We start from the raw sequence: 25,037 nt of genomic DNA, 5'->3' as shown, positions 1-25,037 counted from the left end.
TTAAAGAAAAGCTGATGTCATTGTATCCCCCCCCCCCCCATAATTTTCAAAATGTCACATAACATGAATTAAAGTGCTGCAATTTAGGATAGATAAATTCTATCAATGGTGATAACAGGTTCTATTCCAGAGACACAAACAATCCTATTTATGGTACTGTTGACAATATTTATTATAATTAATGGGATTTCCAGGGCGATGATATTAATTTATAGGTATTATAATGACAGTACAATGAACTTATGATCAGTGACTAAGCATATTATACAAATTAATGTTTTCATTTATGATTTTGCATTGTTTCCCATTTTGACACTGAAACTGCGTCTTTAAGTGCCCTGTTAAAAATCTCCAACCTCTGATAATATCTCTAGTCATATGAGCCCAAGGAACGTAGATCCTTCTTCAAAAACCCGCAAAAGCCCAGCTGCTGATCCTGAAGATGTTTTGACAATTCCGTCAGTCTTCATCTTTTCCAACGTAGAGAGAATTTCTTCATAATGTCAAACAACTCCCGTTATTAGACTAAGTCTACAAATTCACTTAATGGGACACAAGGATTTAATGTTTACAATGTTTAAGGCGAGACCGGGTCTAGGAAAATTCGGTGTAGGAAAATTCGGTGTAAGAAAATTCGGTGTAAGAAAACTCGGTGTAGGAAAATTCGGTGTACAGAAAATTCGGTGTACGGAAAACTCGGTGTGGGGAAATTTTGGTGTACGGTAGATTCGGTGTAATACATATTGAATATTACTACTTACAATAATTTACGACATTTCATATTGTGAAAACGAAAACCATATAATGTAACGAATAAAATGTTATTATCTATTTCAAGAAAAGCAAATTTATTTTTCTGCCTTGAGTCCAATATCTCTTGCATGTCTTTTGAGGGGTATTACTATAAACTACTTTTCATCACACAATGAAGCTGACACTTTTTGTCAGAAATAAAACAGTTACAACTATAAGTTCAGAGAATAGTTATAGGAACAACTAAAAAACACCTTTCCTATATAGTACATCATAGAACATATACAAGGTGATTCTTTTAAAACTCACGGATTTCATTTCGGGGTCTAGATTTTCTAACTGTAGTCCGATTTTCATGCGGTTTGTGGCAAATGATCAAGGAACGTTGGAAGATTTATGGAACTATGCTTACTGGTTTACATTCATTTGGGGTAATATAGGCCGCGCCTCTAGAAAAGCAGCAAATATTCGCCACTGTACCGAATTGGAATTAGGTGAGGTGCGGTATGGAGATTTGAGTTTCTTCGTTAGATGGTAACCTCGCGACGGTCAATAAGAAACAGGAAACTGGGCCTTCGTATTGAGAATTATGCTGTGCTACTGTACCAATATGATCAGGACGCAGTTACAATAATGTACTCTTTGGAGAAACGTGATTTTATCGTTAAAAAGATTTTAGAGGCCGGGATCTGTTGTTGCTACGCAAAGGGCAGCTACACGCAACTTTGCTTACGTTCTGCCCCAAGCAGGAACATAATATGGTCGCTAGTGAATAAACAGGATCTCTTCTGAGTAAGGCAGGGAAGCATGGGACACCGCTGGCGGATGTTGTTGGACATAAAACTTAAAGATTTCATTTCATTTCACTAACACTTAATTTGTATATTCTCACTAACACTTAATTTGTATTCTTCAATTTCGCTTCAAATATCCAATATCTCATTCGAACTGTAACGTACAATGGCGAATATTTGCTGTTTTTCTTGCGGCCTGCTCGATATTACCCCGGATGAATTTAAACCAGTAAACATAGTCCCATAAACCTCCCATTCTCCCTTGATAATTTGCAACAAACCGCATGAAAACCGGACTTTAGTTGGAAATTCTAGAGCCCAATGAATCCGGGAGTATCACTCTGCATATACATATGTAAGATGCAAAAATATATTGATCAAAAAAGTCTTAGTGGAAAGGGCAATATAAAGCAGGATGGTTTTATCATATAATATTTGTACAAATAGTTTAATTCTCCTCCAATCAGACACTTTAGTTTGTTTGCCTTAAGGTAAACAAGTACTGCAACCCTATTGACTCCTTATTGACTTCTCCTCCAATCAGGCGTAGATACTTTAGTTGAGGCATTTATTTTTACACCTTTGAGTAACAAATAAACTATGTCGTTTTTTAAGAATTTAAATTTAAATATTTATTTATAAAATATACATAAAATCGTCAGAACATTTTTGAAAAATCTACAATTTTCAACTTTACCCGTCTAGTACCCTACTTTTTTTTTTTTTTTTTTTTTTTTTTTTTTGAAATATAAAATTCTAGGAGACATCCTCCAAAACAGCATAAAAACTTAAGTTTTAAATGAAATGTCGATTGGTATCGATGATCGCTTCGCTAAATCACACAAACGGACATCAATAAACAAATTTCTCGTCATGTAAGGGCCATGAAATGCTAAAATCCGTCGAAATCTAGAATTCAAATTATTTCACGATCACAATTTTTCAAAATTTGGTATAGCAGACAGTAAAAGTACGTTCTACACAAAGTTTGAACTTAAAACTAATACGCTCATTTATGCTCAAAGTTAAGTTTTTAATAAATACTACTGTCTACTACAACGAATCTTTCTTTACACCGAACATTCCCCACACCGAGTTTTCCGTACACCGAATTTTCTGTACACCGAATTTTCCTACACCGACTTTTCTTACACCGAATTTTCCTACACCGAAATTTCCTACACCGAATTTTCCTGCTCCCGGGGAGACCACCAGCATTAGCCTCGGTTAGAGGAGAAAATCATGACCTCACTGAAAGTGACTGCGAAAACAGTACTCATAGTTCGTGCACCCACTGCAAAGAGTTTCTCACTACTTGTGATGCACTACAGACACCCTTAATCACAAGATTAGTATTGTGAGCTCCACAATGTACGTACAAAGCAAGAAGTTGCTGTTTACATATAATAGGTGGGACACTAATTCCAGAGCCATCACTCGTATTTCCAGAGCCATCATAAGTTTGTCCACTGAGTTGAGCAATTGAAAGCTGGAGTCTCACCATCTCATCCAGAATAACTGAAGATATAAACTCACCAGTAGTTTTTTGATATACAGTAGAACACAAGAAAACTTTCATGAGAACAGAGATTTTCATGAACTTACCTGGCACAAATACTTAATTGTTCTTCGCCATCCACATCACGGGAACCATCAGGCACGATAGAGAACAGAGGAGGGTTTTGAGATTTGATTTTGTTACATATATGAAAAGCAATTTCTTGGCTTATGGTTTCGAGATTTCGTTCTGGATTTTAACATCCATGAAATTACATCTCTTCATGTTTCCCTTTATCCGGCTCTTCAATTGTGGAAAATCTTCAGAGCAAAGGCTCATCAACTGAAATAAATTCCTGAACCGGGAGTCATGTTCTCTAAGTGCTTGTCCTTGTCTTGCAAGATAACGTATACTTGAGATTATATTTTTTTTTCAGGAATTTCCTGGCTTTCAGTTGTTCATCTAAAATTTGTTTAATTGGTTTTCTATTGGATTTTTTTCTCTGCGTGTAGCGTAGTACAGCCAGTTTATGGCATTCTGAAGTCTCGTGTATACTTAATTTCTCTTTAGCCTTCTTCCAGTTGCAAAATCCTAGAGTAGAGAAATCGTCTTCCATGGTTTTAGTAAGAACTTAAAAAAAAAAATGTTTTTCAAGATGTCCATACAGTAAAAACAGAAAATGACGTTAATTTTGTTTGGATAGGCGTGCAGCCACGGAAGTAACCAAGTTGGCACAAATTTCAATGTTCGACCTTTCAGGGACTGTTGTGGAAAATTTGTAGGTAACACTAAAATCTAATTGGGCTTTGAAAGGTTCGAAGGGTGGGGAAAATCTGAACCACTTGCCAGACGTGGAGAGTTTTTTTTTTTTCTATAGACACTAATGGCGATGGCGACCAATACAAGATTTGAATTTCCATTGTCAGTTTCAGGTTGTTATCCATCAGCTGAACTATCATTTGAATTATTTTTTCTTTTTTCTTCAACAATGGCACTGCTTTGGCCCACGTGCTGTCTTCTTTGCTTTTTTCTTATGACAAATTGATCCATTTCAAACAATAAAACAACATTAAACAGAAACAAGAGATGAAAAACTTCATATCAACATTATATTCACAGTAACACATAAAAACAGCTGTCTAAATAACGTTACTGTTGGAGAAAATACGCTGCAAAACATGTCCTTTCAAAAACAGTGGTGCACTTGCGCACAGTCCAGTTGACCAAGTTCAACAATACATTAGAAAGAACACGCAAACAGACCTACATTACCCGCACACGAATGAAAAGTTTTTTTTAGGCAGGTTTTGAGTTATATTTCCGAAGCTAAACAGTAAGTATTCCATCGATTGTCCAGGTTGGCGCAATAATGGTGGTATTTTTACACGAAGCTGATACAGCAAGAGTCGGTATATTAAATAATAATAATAATAATAATAATAATAATAATAATAATAATAATAATAATAATAATAATAATAATAATAATAATAATAAAACATTCCACATTTTCTCTTTTCTCTTTGTAATGCTATAAGTGTAGAGGGAAAGGAATCTTTTTAGATACTTAGAAAGCAACTTTTTTTTCTTGCCTCTACCGCTTTCTTGGAAGACTAAAGATAAAATCTCAAGGCAGAAATATTTGAAACTGAGCATGAAGCTTTTAATAAGTACTAAGTCAAATTCGAAATATTTTTGCCTTGGAACCAAGTTGTAAATCTTTCACAAAGCTGTAGCTGCTCAGAATGAAAAGACACACTAAGAATTGCGTACTTTCAATTAGAACCTACTATTTTCATAAAGATACTAGCTCACACACACAATTAATTATAATGTCAGTGATAGGCTATATGGTGTTCATTGGGCCAAACACTCCAAACAATAAAGATTCATCTTACACTGGAGAAATAGTTATGCTTCGTTTTTCATTATCATTTGATCATAAAACAAATGCCGGAGAGATATACTAACCTCGTATACAAATGTGCGGTGTTGGGATGTATAATTCGTTGAGATATGATGCTTTACTTTTTAAATGTTCAATACTTCCGCGTACTCCTAAAAAATGTAATAAAGAAATAACGTCCATTTAAAAGAAATTCAATTATAACTCAGCAATCTTCACAAAATTTGCAATCAATCAGTGAAAACGGCATCTTTCCAGAGCTTGTAGTTTCCGAGAGACGATTGTTAAAAGAATTTGCTACAAACATATAAACGTAGCATTTTAATATATAGACATTTCAAAATTTTATTTTTGCCGCAAATGAATATGTGCACGCGTTGTGGTAGTTTTCGATACAGTAATACAGTGTCGCTAATATTCGAGCTAATACAGTGTCGCTACCTTCTATACTTCATTTATAGATCCCTGGTAATTGTTACAGAGTTTTCTTCAATGAAACTGTAATTCCTTTCAATTCAAGGAATTATTCATTGACAATCGACGTTCCTATTCCAGTATTTCATCATTTTTGCCGAGATATTTGGTGAAGAATTCCTGCTATACAATTTTCTGGGGGGGGACAATTCCCTCCTAGAAAATTTCTGGGGGGACGCGTCCCCCTCATCCCCCCGGCTGGCACGCCCATGTCATGTGAATACTGTAGAATGGCAGCAAGGGACAACTACTATGACAATACATCAACTAAAGATAGAAATGAGTGTTTAATGAGTGAATTGAGTTTGAAGAAAATGGAAAGAATACATTGAGGAGTCGGATGACAGCAAGAATAAACAGTACATTTTAGACATTAAAACGAAAATGAAGTAAACGAGGATGGTTCATTGGACAAATTCAAAAACATACAGCGAAATGAAGAACAAAAAGGTAGATAATATACCTTTTGAGTTCATTCAGAATGCAGAAGAAGAAAAATTAAAAAAAAAAAAATCGAAATTCACAAGCAAATCAAACATCATCATAAGACTTATTTCAGAGAGTTAAGATTTTGTTAGCTAAACAATTAAAATATATGAGGACTATGAAACTACATTGCTGCAAATGCGTTTAAGAAAACTGAGCAGGAATTCAACGGTAGGAATGTCAAGGTGAAGAAATTACCTAATAACCATATTATATACAAACATAATTTTTTTTCGGCAAGTAGTCTAAAAGTCATGGAAGAAAATTATGATAAACTGTGTTGCTAAGTCTAGAAAGAGCGGATGTCATTAGTAAAGTAGATTTCAGTTTACTCATAATTTTCACATAACTTTAGTTGAGGTCTACTAGCATTCTACTCGTCCCCGCCCCCCAATTTTAACATGCTAGAGACGCCCATGATTGACTTTAACTGTTACCTGGCAAGAATCGATGTAATTATTTGATGCATTGTTAGATCTAATCAATGGTTCTTTATCTGCGACGTTGCCACAAAGTGCAATTCGCTTTTGAAGACAAGGACCCGAAAGGTATACATATGTACACACATACACACACACACACACACACATATTATATATATATATATATACCCATTCCTTCCTCCAATTTGCAGAGCTGAATTTGGATTTAAACGGCATCGGAAGTGTCACTGTTCATCTCAAGACACTAAAAACTATGGATTCGACATTAATATCGGTAATTTTCGATCATTTTTAAATTACCCCCTGCCCCTCCATTACATTGTACCGTTAAAATGAAATAATAAAAACCATCCCAGGGTGGATCTCATCTATGTTGAAAATTTGATTGTGATCGATGGGTGGTTCAAAAGTTATTAAGTCACAAAAGTAGTCACTTGTATTTTGTATATAGCCTATAGAAACCACTACACTGCAGTGCTAGTGTATATAGCCTGTAGTCACTTTTGTTTGGGTGAATAAATACACACTAATTTTACTTTATAATACTGATGCATTAAATAATACAATAAAACAATTAATATAAACAATGAAATGTGCAAATTGTACATAAGTATAACAGAAAAGACAATCCCTTTATAAACATCCAAGCGTATGTCGTTACACTTAGTGAGCAACTTTGTAACTTACAGGATGCTACATAGATTTGCTGTGATGATTACTAAATTAATCCCTCATATTAATTTAGTATGATGATTAGTAAATTTAGTATGAGGGATTAATTCCGCTCTTTCCAAATAGTTTCTCTCAGGCTCGTGACAGTCAGCTCACCGTCGTGGCAGTCAGCACCTTGATATTTGCAATCAGCGCCAGTCGTGGCAATCAGCACCAATAATTGGCTGTGGCAGTCAGCACACTTGGCAATCAGCACCAAACCTTCAGAACGAAGCGATAGCGCAAAATATCACATCTTAAAAAGAAAGAACAAGAAATGGCTACCTGCATTTTCGAAGGTCGAAATTTTCTGAGCAAAAACGCCAATGCAAGTAATTTCTTGCGATGTATTGCTTCATTAAACTTTTACAACGTAAAAAAAAAAAAAAAAAAAGTCCTCTGGATCTACCCTTATGTGTAACAAAATAATATTGGAAGGTTGAAATATTATGTGCTTGTTTTACAAAATTAGGTTTCGGAATTTGTTGAAAACATGCTCTTTGACTAAAGATGACTTGAAAGGGAATAGCTCTACAGTATATTGAGTCACAACTCAAAATTTGAGTTGTTTTAAACATTTTCGATATACCTTGTGAATCACCTCAGAGGTGGAATTCCTCTTTCTCCCGTGTATATCCCTTTGAACAAGGTCACCCAAGGGTAATTGTTTACTATCAGAAATGTAACTTAACAATGCGTGCATTTTGAGTAAATACAATGGTATATATATGCATTTTTTTTTTGTCGACATTCGAAACGAGAGACCGAGACTTTCGAGAGTGAGCTTGATTTTTTTTTTTTTTTTTTTTTTTTTTTTGACGAGCTACTTTCCCTCACGAAGTTATTCCCCAGTATTTCCAGGTGGCGTGTTGTTTGCTACGACTCGATTTTCGTGTTGATTGCCACGATTTGCATTCCGATCTTACCATATCTCATTATCGTGAAAGTTCACACACACCTGGAGTAAAAGGAAGGGTTGCAAGGCACCTCTGTTTTTGATTCTCTAGAACAAATGATAAATGTTCTCGCCTTTGAACACAAAACATCATTAATATCACAATAGCTTAGTAAATTGATATAATTGCATTTTCTCTTTTAACTGAGTTTTTAATATGGGCTGTTACAAAATGTTACGTTTTTCGTTATGCTACGCGACTAAAGAACTGGGTTTTATATACTTTAGAAAAATGAAATGAAATATTTCAGTTTTACTTCCCATGGTTATGACGTGTAAGCTAAAGGATATGTTAATGATCAGAATGAATGAAACATAGTGTAATGAAGAAAGTGGTAGGAAATAGAAGAACCCACTGCATCACTGTCATCTAAAGTGTTTACTCTGAGACTTGCTTGAAAAATTAAGCAAATATTTCTCATTTCTGCACCCCGAGAGTCCACCTGAGATACTATCTTGTGTACGATTACATCACAAAAACAATATTTTAAATTGTTCTTATATTTTCTGGGGGTGGTTCAGTATCGAATGATTTATCTTTCTATTGCGGAATTCAACTTCTTACATTTATACAGTCTAAATTTTACCTTCAAACGTCCGAGAGAATTAATGGTTCAAACTTAGGGAAATGTAATCTGCTAGTTTACTTCTGCCATAGGTTTTATTGTATCAAATCGTACACAGTGCTCCCTTGTGGCTATGTGGATAGCGTACGCACCTTTGGGGTGGGAGACCTGGGTTAGATTACCGGCGGAAACTTATTTGGATCAGATTCCATGTTAAGCTGTAGGTTCATGTCTCAGTCTGCTGCTGAATGGGATGTTTAACTCAAATCTACTCCAATTCATGCACGTTCCATCTTGTTTCAAAAAAGCTATGAAGGGATTGCCAACCCATGTATTTTAATAATCTCTGTTGAATTTATTTGATTTGATTTTTAGTGGCCCGCTCAGCATCGAGGCTATATGAAATGTGGACCTACAGTTTAACGTGGAATCCGATCCACATGAGCTCCCGCTGGAATCGAACCCGCGTCTTCCAAGTCAGAGACGCGTACGCTAACCGCTTAGCCACAAAGGAGCTCTCTGAGTGGGCTTGAAAATAGCCAACTAACAATACAAAAGTAACTAAATTTTTGTATTACCAATAGAAGTTTCCTTCCTCTCACCAAAAATTTTAAAAGATTGCTAAATCCATATATTTAAATCAAATTTTGTTTAATTTAATCTCTAGGAAAGCTATAAAAGATAAAAGAAAAAGAAAAAACATGCCCTCCTTATGGTCCGGGTTCACATTTTTCGGGATGGTTACCTCCTACTTATGAGTGGTCCTGATGAAATGCCTACATTCAACGTTGGCTACACATTCCAACACACACAAATTGTACGTCATATAAATATTGAAAATGCATTTGGGGAAATTTTAAGCACACAAATGATTCCCTCCTGTGCTTGAACTCAACTTGAATAAATTTAACAGCGGCGTTAGCAGCTGATAGCGTAGTAACCCAATAACGTGCTTGGGACAGTTTGTGTTGTATGTATTATATTTATAAATATAATAGATTTGATTTTTATGGTATGGTCATCTGGCAACCCTCAGCTTATGAGTCCATTACCTATAAATCTTCACGATTGTGATATAAGATAAGCCAGAGATAATACCGTGACAAACAACACCAAAATGAAGTCGTGGCAAACAACACGTAAACTATTTCCAGCCCTTACAAAAAAAAAAAAAAAATCCTGAAGTTTGGAACTTCACTCCTAAGTCCTCGCAAACAACTCCTAAACGATTGATATTCACGAAGAGTTTGACTAATGGCAGACCTCACTATTTTGTTGTACTGTATATCCAGAACTTTTAACTCATAAACTTAACAATTTCACCCCCAAAATCATTCGAAACAAATCCAAAACAATTAACGTAGGTTTCATTATTCGTGACGAATGGGCCCACCTTTATTTTACTGTCTGTATCTTGAGAAGTGCAAACTTCTAAACTTTAGGATTTCAGTTTTAAATCCTCTCAGACAATTTTAAAACAATTGATGTAGGTTTTAAAATTATATGTGACGTATGGGGTGCAAACTTCACGAAGTTGACCCGTAATTTGCGGTAATGTATCTTTAAAATAGTAAACTTCTAACTTTGGGACTTCACTCGTATATCCTCCCAAACAAATCATAAACGATTGGTGTACGTTCTAAGAATATTCGCGAGAAGTTGGACTAGATGCAAAAACTTTCGCATACAAAGAACTTTCAATCTTTAAAATGGGGGCTAGAGATATGCATTTTCCACATTTAAAATGGGGGTAAGTCGAAAGCTGTGAAAACACAAAACTCGGGGTTTTCAGCAAAAAAAGGCACCAAACTTTAGCATAGAAAACACTTCCTATTTCTAAAGTGGGTTGTTGCATGTCTCCAGCCCCCTCAAATTTATTGTTGTTTTAACTTGAGAAATGTGAGCACGGAACTGGGGATATAAACTGACATAGGAAATACTTTTAATTTCTAAAGTGGGAGGTTGCATGTCTCTACCCCGCACCTCCAAATTTATTCTTGTTATAACTTGAGAACGACAAGAGCACAAAACTTGGGGTTTTCAGAGTAAAAGGGTTAAAAAAAAAAACTTTGGCATAGAAAAGATTTTCAATTTCTAAAGTAGCGGCTGAAGAGATGGGTACCCCATATTTAATAGAGAGAGAACTCTAAAACGGCAAGAGAACAAAACTAGGAGTTTTCAGCACAAAACTAGTACAAAATTTTTGCACAGAATGAACTTTCAATTTCCGAAGTCTCCAGCCCTCCCAAATTATTCTTGCTATAACTTTAGAACGGCGAGAGCACAAAACTTGGGGTTTCCGGTACAAAAGGTAAGAAAATACCACAAGACTTTGCCGTACAAAAGACTTTGAATTTCAAAATTGTGTGTGTGTGTAGGGGGAGGGAGAATTGAGACCTGGACCCCTAATTACGGGACCGAGGTGGGTCAGTGGTATAGTATTCACCTCTGGTACTGAATCCCTGATTCAATCCATCTCATGCTTACTCACATCCTTTTCGTTTAAATCTATTCATGTTTATTATAATACTGACAACCTGAAAAATTTCATCGTGAGTTTGGAATGAAAACTAAAAAGAAACGGAACGCTGTGGTAGGGTCCAATCAAACTGGTATCGAAAATAACTTTCAGATTAATTATTTAACTTGCACTTATGAAAAATACATCACGGAAACAGTGACTGGGATAAGTCCGCAGTCGCTGCCGTGCAAGACGGCCGTGATGTTTAGTATCCCTTCCTCAAAGTTGTAAAACCAGATTCATACAGGGTTAGCTTTTTTTTTTTTTTTTCCTTCGGGGTTATACTGACACTGCATAGAAAACTTAACATCAAACTAAAGTGAAAAAAATACATTTCATAGTCAATTCGTGCTACTTGGCTCTGAATGTTTCAATAGAACTAGAGTGCCTATCCAGCCCGGTCCTGTTATTCTTGAATAATTATTTCGCCATAGCATATACAACAAGGTTTAACACCATAGATAGTTATAGGACCTCCATGTCGTTGGAATTAGAAAGTATAATAGATGCGATAAATTGTTTGGATGCTGGATTATCTGTGTAAATTTATTCAAGTTATTACGAAAATTTCCTTATGTTCTTTAAATAATATTATTCGAACATTGTTTTGAAAATTTTCACAAAAATAAAAAAAAAAATGAATAAATCTCATGAACTTTGAACTTTCGTTTATCCCATCCTAAAAATTGATCATGCACACCAAAGAAACAAAAAGCAAGGCTTGTAAAACTTGGTATGGTTTAAATACAATCTTTTCTTTTTTTCCTTTCTTTCTTTCTTTTTTTTTAAAGCAAAATTGCAAGTAACGTTTTAGAGGTTATTAATATATATATATTTCTTTTTTCAGCTTCTCACACATGCAGCAATCCTTTCTTTTGTAATCACTCACGCCGTCGGTCGACAGGTGAGCGTGGCGCTCACAAATTACGCATAGTTACATTTATAAAGCCAGTACTACTCCAACAGAAGAGAATGAAAAGGTCACACTTGACTCTCACACACGACACATCAAGAGACAGCTAGACAGCGTCTCAGGTCTGTGACCCCACTAGGGCGGCTTTGAAACGAAAATATAAACCAGGGTGAGCGCTGCGCTCACCTGTCGACCGTTCCCGGGTTAAACAAAATAAAAAATCACAATAATAATAATAATAATAATAATAATAATAATAATAATAATAATAATGTTTATTCGCATTTCTCTTTCAAACAGTTTTTCGCGCAAAAACTTCAGTAAAGAGACTTTTTAAAAATGTTTAACTTTAGAAGAAAATTGAATAGGAGATCCGCAGCAACACGAAGAACTAATTGTTATATGAATAATTTGCGGTCACTAGTACCCATATGCAGTAATATTTTTCAAGAGGTGGCCCAAGGTATTGCTCCCGGAACTACGAAATTTCCCCCAGGGCATACTTCATAGCGAGCTCAATGGAGATTCCCAGTATTTTGCAGTAGTACTTTTCACATCCAATGTATTGAAATCAATGAGTAACAAATCTGAAATCATTACTGCCCATATGAGATATCGCCAAAGGATCGACTTCAATCCCCAAAGTAACGACATATACGAAGTGTTTCTAAAGAACAAGTAACAACTCCGTGAACGTATAGTACTCACAAAGGAACATTCCGATTTGGTGAATTAAATTGCTGAAACTGATTATTAGCACTGGATTCAACACCAAAAGAAACAGAGAAAAAGAGAGTGTTTAGTGGCAGACCGTATACAGGGTGGGAGATAAGTGAGGGCAAAGTGCGAAGATAGAACGTAGAAAATGTCTAGAAATGTCACGTTAATTTTGAAACGAGTTCATGCAGACATGCTTAATTTTACACACCTTTTTTTTTTTTTTTTTTTTGGTTAAGGTTACTGATCAGAACGAAATAATTATTCTACCATCCAGTAAAATGTTTTCTTTGTTTTGAACTTTCTTTTATGATCAATATTCCAGGTAAATTATGTCAGTTGTCTTTTTTCGTTCATATTTTCTTTGGTTTTTTTTTTTTTCATCGCTCACTTGTCGCACTCCCCCATGTTTGAAATGAGCGAGTGAATTTAAAGCAGATAACATTTCTGCTTTCATTGTTTCCGCTGGTCATTCCTTTTGTTTGGCACATAGAAAGAAACTTCACAAAACATGCTATTATTTCTTATGATTCACGGCATCAGCCATCCAAAATTTTACACAGTTATATTTGTCACCGCCTATGTGAACAGTTCCAGTGGTGATTTCTTGATTATTCTCAGTACCTGTGTGAATAGTTCCCTAATAATTTTGGTAAATTGGTATAAAGTTCATTATCAAAAAATCATGAAAATTTTCTAAACTATGTTACAAATGGTTGTTGAGCCTATAATTCTTTCAACTTCTTTTAGAGAATCGTCCAATTTAGAGGAGTTCGGGTTAGGGGTGATATAGAGACGAGACCGCAGTGTGGGTCTTGTCTCGTTTGACAAATAATGGCCTCGATCCTGATCTCGTCTCGATAGACACACTGTACGCTTGTCTCGATCTAGAATGTCAAGTCTCGATTTCGTCTCGGAATAAGTAGTGTGAAATAAAAAATGTGAAAGTAGTATCATCTTACAGACTGTCGTTTCATCTTTCTTATTTTTAGCCTTCATTCTTCATTTAGAATTATTGAATGGCGTGTCCATTCGTAGCTAAGTTGCAATGCTCGTGCTTCGTATGCGTGTTTGCGGATTCAATCATTAGTGCGTATATCAAGCCTTGGATAAAACTCGAATAGTGATCCACATTTCACTTTAAACAACATATATCTTGTCTCATATAACCTCAATATTTGTTATATAGTGAAACTCTAATCAATCAACTTCAATACTATAGCTTATTTTCTTCCTGCTGAATCAGGGTTATTCAACATTTCTACCAGATAATGCCGTCGATAGTAGCAAGAATGTATTTAAACGGTAGGAAATTTACATTTTACAATTTCGTATTTATTATCCATTAATTCTTCTTTGACTGCCATGTTAAACAAAGAAAATCACGTTCATTATCTTAACAAATAGATATTTTACTAATACAATATTTGTTTCAAATGGATGAAATCCTTAATTACCTTTCACAACACCAACTTTAATTGACACTTTATAACACGAGGTTATTGCAACCTTACGATACGCTTATTCTCCATAATATTATAGTTACACATTAAGCTGTAGGTCCGCGTCTCATATAGCCTTGGTGCAGAACGGGACACTAAACTCAAATCCAACAATCATCTTTTATTATCTGTGATCTCGAGTTGTGTCACCAAACACGAGATTCAAACTCAGATATCTCTCCTAGTTCAGATTTCACTTTCTGTTTCTTATACAAGCTCATAAGACTGTGATGTATTATATAGGTATACAACTTTTTTTTTTTCCACCTAACAGTATGAATAGTTCCAAATTATCGTATATTTCCGTGTTTGTAGTCGAGCAAATCGAAACTGCTAGAATGTTTTATATCTATGTAATAACGAGAAAAAAAAAACATAATTATGCAAAATGGAAAAAGAAAAATAAATCTCAGAATACTACCTACCATCACTGAATTAAACTTAAAAAAAAACACTGGCGTAACAGCCTTTAGCGGACCATGGCTTAAAAGCTGGTTTACGGCACTTATGCCTTTGGAGTGATGTGTAGTCAGCACATCGCTCCCCTCGCCGTTAATGCTGGATTACTAGACGCGAGTTCACCGGGCTTCAAGTTTCGCCTAATACCTCCTAGCTATGCAAATGTCAATCAAAGCGATGACACAGTTAATTTTCTTACTAGGCGAAAGTTGATTTTTTAAAGCACTTCGTTTAGCTCGCGTACGTTGGTAGTCCTGCACCTTATTAATAGTTATCATTTTTTCTTGAAAGTATTTCTTATTAAATAGTCCAGTATGTAGCGGAAAATTCTGACAAACCCAGCGCAAATTGGTAGCCTAACGAAACTTGCAGGATAGTTTCCTTTTATCAAGTATAGTAATATCCTGAAAGTCCCCGAACATTCCTCTTGAGCTATATTCAATGTGGCTGCCATATTCAATTTGGCCGACACTGTGTATAGAAAAATAATGGTGTCCTTGATTTCTTAGCTTAGGTTCAATTATACGGTCTTGGTACTTGTAACAAAATATTTTTGTGTATAAAATTTAGTTTCGTTTCGTATATTCATCTCTGTAGGTCAGGTAGATATAAATCTAGAAATGAAGGAGTAGGCTTGTATCGCTTAATGTTATACCTGTGTTTCTGTCAAGCGTATTTTTCTGATTTCTTTGTTTGTTTATAAAAATAATATTTATATAAGTAAAAAATTAGAGAAAAAAATATGTGAACATGCTAGAATTACACTTTACATATACAAAATATGATGCATTTGAGAACAATAGGTAATTATACGGAAGTTTCTGTAATGTTATTTAGCAAAATAACCTATAGAGTAGTGCTCTCAACGGGTCGGGTCGGGTCGGGTTGAAGACCGACCCGACCCGACCCGTGACCCGAATTGACTGACCCGACCCGATGACCCGACCCGACCCGACTGACCCGAACCGTGATCCGATCTGATTGACCTGACCCGATAACCCGACCCGAGCTGACCCGGTTGACCCGAACCGTGATCCGATCTGATTGACCTGACCCGATAACCCGACCCGAGCTGACCCGGTTGACCCGACCCGACAACCCGACCCGAATAACCCGACCCGACAACCCGACCCGAGCTGACCCGATTGACCCGACCCGACAACCCGACCCGAATAACCCGACCCGACAACCCGACCCGAGCTGACCCGACTGACCCGACCCGACAACCCGACCCGACTGACCCGACCCGACAACCCGACCCGAGTTGACCCGACTGACCCGACCCGATAACCCGACCCGAGTTGACCCGACTGACCCGACCCGACAACCCGACCCGACTGACCCGACCCGACAACCCGACCCGACTGACCCGACCCGACAACCCGACCCGTTTGAGAGCACTATGATCACGACACTGGGTGAACGCCAAAATGCACTCACATTGGGAAACTAGTTTTAAAAGCATAATTTTAGAAAATAAAGCATAAAGCATAATTTAAAATATATAGCACAATTCTTGGAAAATTCTCTTTAACTGAAAGTTTAACATACTGTGTTAATATTTTTAAAGCCAATATTTACAATGCAAAATCATTGAGAACATAACAATGCAACAATGAAAATCTTATTTTCATTTCTGTAAACTTTTCGGTGAAATCCTTTGATGTGGAGAAAAGAAAAAAGTAAAAGAAAAAATTTTTCTGCCAACAATGAATAGTATGCAAGAACTCCATACTATATTGTTACAGTGACGACGCCAGCTTTAAGTTCTTAGGGGGGCAAAGGAGGGGTAGATACATTTTCGGGGGGGGCTATTTGCCATACCAAAAATGACATATTTATTACGTTTGACTTATTTTACATTACATTGTGTATTTCGTTGCTGTTTTTATGTTAGATCTATATGATTATAAATTAAACTTATTTCAAATAAAATTTGTAACTAACAAATAAGTAACGTCTGCACATGAAATATTTTTCAATGAAAATTTTGAAGCCTAAACATAAATTGAATTACTTTCGCGTATGCTACAAGTAACACATTCGTCTATATGCTACGTCTCTCTCTCTCTCTCTCTCTCTCTCTCTCTCTCTATATATATATATATATATATATATATATATATATATATATATATATATATATATATATATATATATATATAGCCAGAGAGAGAATTTACGAGGAGCTGCTGAAAATGTCGTAGTCCAATCCAGAAGGAGTGTAGGTACTAGGTAGAAAAATGAAACCGTAGTTTAGAAAAACATATTTCTGTATGTACAAATATAAATTTTCATATTAATAATGAAATTCTTATTGTTTCTCAGGCCTCTGAAGTGATTATGTGTGCCCAAACAGATAATTTCACGAACATCCAGATCCTTACTGTTATAACATTTTTGTTCCACCAAGGAAAGTCACCGAAGTAAATTAATTAGGAAATCAGTGAAACACCACGGGACTCTCCTCCGTTATATATGGTGGTGAAGAAGTAAGTGGCTTATTATAAACGTAGCAATTTCTCATCAAATTATGCTTTACATCCAGGATGATTAAAAGCAATGACTCTTCCTGGAATCATGGATGCAATTTGTGACATTATTCTTGAAAATTGCAGCATTTCAGCCAATGGTGGATATAGCCCGGGGCCGGAGGGCCTAGGCCACCCCAGTTTTTGTGTGACAAAAATAATTTAAGCTATTATTTATATAGTTTTTAAAGTGTATAGTAAACTCACGATATATTTATTATAGTCTGAGGTCTGCACCCCGCTTTCTCAGTTTTTACCTTCTCAGCAAAACTTGTGTCAGAGATTCTGGGCATTTCTTTGGAACTCGTCGGTAGCATAATTCAGAATGGCTTGGGTATGCGCAAGTTCTCGGCATAATGGGTTCCCAAAATATATGTCAGGAGAATAAAAGGGTAACGGCATTAAGAGAAGTCTTCTCCCAGTTTGACCGTAATGCTGATCAATTTCGCTGACAAATAGTAACCATAGATGAAATATGGTTGATCCTGAATCCACTATGATCCTGAATCGGAACAACAGTCAATCGAGTAATAGCACTCATTTCTCCATCGCCCCAAAAAGTTCAAGACACAGAAGTAGGTTGAGAAACTGTTTGGAACATTCTTCTGGTATAAGTATGGAGTGGTAGACTACCTCCTCAATGGTCAGATATTTAATCCAGAATCTATACATTACTTACAAAACTGAAAGAAAAATTCAAAGTTCAACGCTGCGGAAAATGAAAAGAAAGGAATTCTGTTCCTTCAGGAGAATACACCTGTCCATCAAGCCCCTGCGAACATAACTGACATTGCATAATCTAGGATTTCAATGTCTAGATCATCATTCTTATTCCGCAGATTTAGCTCCGTCTAACTATTACGTGTACTTATTTCTCAAACTTAAATAACACTTGAAAGACGCCATTTTAGATCTGATAGGGGTAGTGCTACGAACAGTGCTGCGAGGAAATCTAGATTTTTTAAAACTTTTCTGCAAAAGCTGGAGCACTGTACAAGGTAGTATATTGACTCTCAGGGGAAGAGAAGAAGAAGTAAAACTTCACCAATCCACGTGCACTCCTTCCGGGTTGGGCTACGAATTTTTCAGCAGTTCCTAGTCAATATGGTAGACGTCACGTCAGTACTTTGAAACAAAATAAGTAAAGGAGCACTAGTATAAACCAATTACTAACTAAAGATCAGCACTCTGACAATACATTTTATTGGGAATCAATTTCTTCCATAACTTTATTATTATCATTTGCAGGAAGGGAAAACACAACTCTTTTTATCTCCTTCAAAAAATTAAGCCCTGGTAGTTGCAAACTAAGCTGTTATAAGCACATCCTCTGAATATTGGAAGCCGAGAATAATGTTTCAGAAAAAAGAAGTTTTAAATAAAACAAAATATGAAACTGAAAACTTCAAACCTGGATAAATACAAACAAGTTACGTAACTGATTTTACCTTTCTTTTGTTTCCAATCGAAGTTGATCCAATGAGAAGAAAACAAGTCGACAAAATCTACTATTGTTCGCTAGGCACAATTATTAAAAATCATAAGAAAGAAGTATAACTAAAATTTACCTCAAAAGGGGCTAAATTAGAAAACAGAAATATGCGTGCATACCCAGACGCTCAAAGAAGAAAGCTTGAGGATTAATCTGCCACATAGTAAATTCATGGAAAGTGGACTACAATTTGTCAATGAGATTGGTTATGATACTGATATAAAATACTACGTGAAGAATGTTTAAAGATTGTACGAGTCTGGAGGGGCAGTCTAAGTGGCAGTCAGGGGGGCAAAAGTAGCTACTATGGGGGCGCTCGCCCCCCTTGCCCCCTTCTGGCGTCGTCACTGTATTGTTATGTTTACTTTTTGAACTTAAGCACTTTCTGTACTTTTTGGTGGCATCTTTTACTTTCCCTTTCTGTATATATGTACCTGTAAGGCGCACACAAATGATAGAAAAAATTTATTCGAGCAAAGCACATCTCTTTACAATGAATTAAGTAGAAAGTTCATTAAATATGAGAGAAACTAGTTGCAAAAAAATATCAATAAATAGATCAAGATATTTAGAATATTTAATGTATAATAAATATACATTATACACGATTAATGTAAAATAATCATTGAAATTAACAATAAAGCATAATTTAAAAAAAGCATAATTAAACAAGAAATAAAGCATAATGTGGGTTGCTCTAACAATTAAGTTGTATGAAGACGAGAAGAAAACGAAAGCTGGTTCCTTAACGAATTTCGTTGATCTTCTTTGTGTCTACAAAAACGCATTCCTAGAAACCTACAAGCTAGGTGTCATCTCTGTGATTATATCAGTTTCTAGTGCTACATGTGAAAGATCATTCTCTTCTTTGAAAAGATTAAAGACTTGTATACGCAATTCAATGACTCATGATAGGTTGAAAAACTTAGTGTTACTTTATTTTGAGAAGAAAATTGCTAAATCGTTAGATCTTTAACAAGTTGTGGATATGTTTGCTGCTGCCCACACGAATAGAAAGATCCTCTTCAAGTAGAGGCATGAACCTATAAGTTATTTTCTTTACCTGTAAAAGTGTATTTGCTTCCACTTAAGTCAACCAGCTACACATATTTTAAACGCCATGATTAAATAACTATTTACTTATATTAGAAATCAATTGCATTAATGAATCCTAGTTGTTTGAGGTACTAAATTCTTATATTTTCACTGATTTTCAAAGAGTAAAATCATGAACAATAAAGATGGAAAAATTCACCTTAAATACACACACACACACACACACACACATATATATATATATATATATATATATATATATATATATTGGAGATGTCCCCCTCAAAATCCTCTTGGGCCCTTCATTGCCCCCCCTCCTGAAAAAAACTCTAGCTACGCTACTGGACACCATGCACCAGAGATGAATTATCTACCACGGAGCCACCGCGGCCCTGCTTGGGCTTGGTCATCCATATCCAATATCTCTTTTGGCGTTGCTTAAACAACTTCTAGTTTTCTTCTAAATCCAGACTCCATATTGGCGTAGATATTAATATTACAGTCGATTGGTAAAATCAATCTTCCACATTTAAAAATTAAAGTACACACAAGTAGAAAAATAAGCATTTATCATAAAAACACTAGCTGCAAGTGTTCAAAATAGATTTATGGTTTCTATAAAATCAATTGAAAATTGCTATTTTTAATTAGGCAGCTAGTGAAAAACAGCAGCTTTCGACTCCAGCCGAGTTTAAACTCAACCTAAACTCAGTTGACCAAAGTGAACTGACCCGACTAACCCGACCCGACAACCCGACCCGATAACCCGACCCGACAACCCGACCCGATAACCCGACCCGATAACCCGACCCGACAACCCGACCCGACCTGACCCGATTGACCCGACCCGACAACCCGACCCGAATAACCCGACCCGACAACCCGACCCGAGCTGACCCGATTGACCCGACCCGACAACCCGACCCGAATAACCCGACCCGACAACCCGACCCGAGCTGACCCGATTGACCCGACCCGACAACCCGACCCGAATAACCCGACCCGACAACCCGACCCGAGCTGACCCGACTGACCCGACCCGACAACCCGACCCGAGTAGCCTGACCCGACAACCCGACCCGAACTGACCCGACTGACCCGACCCGATAACCCGACCCGAGTTGACCTGACCCGACCCGACCCGTAACCCGACCCGAGCTGACCCGACCCACTCAGGTCGTTTCGGGTCACGGGTCGGGTCGGGTCAACCCGACCCGTTTGAGAGCACTACTATAGAGAAAACGTTATTTAAGCAAAATTCAGTTTTTTATAAGCGATAGAAATAATTTATGGTATTACCTGACCAGGATATTAGTGCGGTTTTTCGTGGAGGGCGCTAGTGTTGTGTTTACATCAGTTTCTTGGTAAGCGCGGTGGGACAGGGGAACGGAGAGCGTCACTCTGCAGTGTATCCAACGATTTTCAAAAGTTGCAGTGCATGGAAATTAACAATTTAAGAACAAGATAGCACACAAGTGAATTTCTACCGTGTATTAAGCAGATTATATATATATAAAAAAAATTGATTACGTTTTATTTGATTTCATTATAAAACAGTAGAAACCTGTAAAACTCAGTAATAAGATGTTAATGACTAAAAAATTAATTATGGGTTGGTAGCTTAGATACTTGCGCAATATCTTGTAACTGTAAGTTTAAATCAAGTTAAGGCTCGCGATGCTTGTATTTGTTTTAATGTAGGTCTATCGATTGACAACTAAATTATTTTCTTGAGTTGTATGGAAGTTCTCTTCGTAGGTCTATTGACTAGCGCATGTGTCTTTGTTGTACGTGGTTCTGTGAGAGCCCAACAATTAATTTTACAATCTTTCACTTTCATTAATCATCTGTCTCCTCTAGCATAAAGAGCATAATCATGGGACGTTAAACTAAAGAAATTTCATTTCATTTTTTCGATGAATGTGAACCCTTTGGGGGAAAAGGAAGTGAAGAAGAAATTTTCCTTAACTTTTAAAGGGCTACGGGATTGGATAGCTTGTCTTTCGGGATTGCCTTGTAAAACCTGATTACAATGCTTTTTTTTTTTTTTTTTTAGGATTATTATCGTAATCCAGCCTTTTGGTAAACGTGAAATAAAAGTATCGATAAAACATCAGCGCATGGGTAATGTAAGCATAAATATCATTGGTTCAATACACAATAAATTCACAACTTTTATTTATGAGTATTCCCTTTGAACTCCCTCTGAATTTCTTTCAGACCCTAGGTCTCTTGTGGCAAAGAATTAATTCTACTATCTGTTTGAAACTTGGGAGCCTAGTGTTGTCGTTGTGTCTGTAATACATAATCATTTGTCGATTGACTTCAGAAGACTGAGTTTAGCCCGTGAGCATAAGTTGCATATAGTTCAAACATATCAGATGTACGGTCTTGTTTAACAAATCCTGTGTGCACATATGAAATTCAAAGACAAAGGCAATCAATCGTCTTTAAACAGCTGCATTTTTATTTCAAGTGTAAGTACTAAAATGTGCTACGTATAGTTCCAAGAGGTTGGGATCCTTTAAAAAAAAAAAAAAAAAAAAAAAAAAAAAAAAAAAAACTGAACTTACGTAATTAACATTGGCACTCCTTCTTCTTCATGATTTGATGTAAGAAGCGGCCGCATGATTTCCGTCCAATTGTTTCATCGCCGGTATCTTTGAGCAATGAGACGGCAGTGGAAGACAAACTTCGTTCTTCTAACTTGATATTTTGGAAAACTTACGCAAGTAGTTTTGTTACTTAAATACATATCTATTCACTCTAATCAATTTCAAAAATACCATTAACTTTATAATAACATAATGAATGTAAGAGTTACCATAAAAATGTATTTTGTATTTCTTTTTTAATATGAAATTCATTTTTTCTGAATTTCACTGGAGCTATAAGAAATCAATTGTCAGGCTCCCCACTTTAAATTTTAATCTCTCCCCTACCGCCCCCAATGTAACATTGGGTTTATTTCTTTTAAATAAATTTTTCAAAATATGGTAGAAATACTGGATTTTTAAATTACCAAACCATGCTAAATAATGACAGGTTAGATATCAGAGAAAGTTATCTTTATCTACCATCTTAATTAGGGGCGGATCCAAATCTCCTTCGGAGGCGGTTAGATTATCAGTTTCTCTGTCACCAGTCTTTTGCAGCACATCTGAAAATGATCTCAATGCAAATTTGTTACTGAAGATACTGTCAATCGATTGATCACATGGTCCAAATTGGTAGCAATTTCGAAGACGCCTGATATCAAAACTACCCAATAAAACTTGCTTTAAACAATGAAAGCGCAGTTGCCAAAGTATAACTTTGATTCACAAAGATGAACTTCGAAGTTTTGTTAACAGATTAAGTAGGAATTCCTTACACTCTAATGCTACGAAGTTCTCAGTGTTCCTTTGTACAACATTGAGGTTAGTTTATTCGCAAGTTATTGCCAAATTAATATGGAGGGTGTATGTACTTTTTCTTTTTTGCAGTCCCTTAAAATGTTCTGAAAATAACTTACATAACTTTTGAAATTGTGTTTGTCTTAACTTGAACATATGCGTGAAGTGGTTTATTATGAATAGGGCAAAAACAACTGTGATAGATTAATTACAAGTAATCCGGTTAGAAACACTGTTATTTGTATTTTAGTTCCAAAATCGGCCGCCCGCACTCGTTCGCTGGTCAGGATATACATAAAAGACAAAAAAAAAAGTCCATCCCTGGCACGATACACTGTTGGGACATAAACGATACGGTTGGGTGTAAATAAAGGCCCCGCAGACCCCGCATTGCGGGGGGGGGGAGGCAAAGCCATCACGGGGCCCCAAATCGTGATGTAGGACGTAGAGAAGAGGCCCCATTTCACGTTGTCTGCTGGGTGGCCCCCAAGCCCTTAGTTACGCCACTGCATGTCTGAGTGAAACAATCTCGAACATAAACAATAGGCCCAAGTACGTGAGAGTTTTACATTTGCAATACACGAGCTTTAAAAAAAAATGGTGCTGCTATGTCCAAACAACGAACTAGTTAGCGTTCTCCATTTTCTTTTCCGATCCCCAATACTTGAATATGTTGCTCCCCCATATTAATTACTTGAATATGTTGCTCCAGCAAAGTTAGCTCCTTATGGTACACTTTCTATACGTGCCGTCTGCTCACACTTGCTCTTAAGAGTAAAACTGAGAGGTAAGTGACTGGTGTGAAATAAGTCTTCTGTATGTGAAATATCGACAGAAAGCCAGTGCGTCACCCCATGGGATGCATAAAAGTATAATTGGAAACGTTATCCTACTTTTACTAGTTCTTCAGGTTTCGTGGTAGAATTATTGAATATACTCACAACCTATTGCAATTAACTGTCTATCTCTTGAGTAGTTTCAAAGGTTTTCTTCCCTTTTTGCAAGAGAGACAAAGCCATGTTACTTCCTGAAAATTCATGTAAAAATATCATCACATCATCCATGTTTCCTCCTGTATTTTTATGTATTTAAACATTTTGACTGATTGATGAAATCTGCTTTCTTTATGAAAAATCAGAAAAATACGCTTGAAAAAAAAAACATACAAGATTAAACGACACAACCCTCTCCTTCATTTGTAACTTTATATCTACCTAACCTACAGAGATTGTACTTTGTATCAAACGAGAAGAAATTTGTTTACAAAATATTTTGTTATAAGTTTCATAATCGTATAATTGAACGAAAGGTAAGAAATCAAGGAAACATGGATATTCTATAGACTGCGGCGATCGCGTGAGATATGGCGGCCATATTGGGTGAAGCTTAAGTGAATATCTGGTCACTTTTAGGATATGCCTATATTTGATGGGAAGAAGCTGTCCCATAAGTTTTATTGTTACTATCCTTTTTCTTTTCGGTTCAGACCCCTGCATACTCACTAGCGGATCGTTTGGGAGGGGCGGTCCGCTTCCTGGAAGATGAGTGTAGCTTCAAGGTGATCAGAATTTTAATTTGCAAGAATGGGACGCATATGAATCCGGGACTGAAGCGGAGCGGGTGTAAACCTGATTCCACTTTAGGACCCGAATTTGTAACTTTTTTTAAAAAAAATGGAAGTACATTCTTTCTGTACATTTAAATTAAATACGTACTTCCGTTTCGGAGGTGGCGTTGTCATGACTCACTTCACAAACAATCACCGCAACATATGAGATGCACTGTCGTTGACAGTACCGGTATTTGCACAAAAGAAAATACTGTATTGACGATAATATTAATTTTAACGAAAGAGTGTACAATTT

The sequence above is a fragment of the Thermobia domestica genome, chromosome 5 (assembly GCF_964235325.1).
Source record: "Thermobia domestica chromosome 5, izTheDome1.hap1.1, whole genome shotgun sequence".
NCBI classification, from domain to species: Eukaryota; Metazoa; Arthropoda; class Insecta; order Zygentoma; family Lepismatidae; genus Thermobia; species Thermobia domestica.
This window is presented reverse-complemented; position numbering follows the sequence as displayed.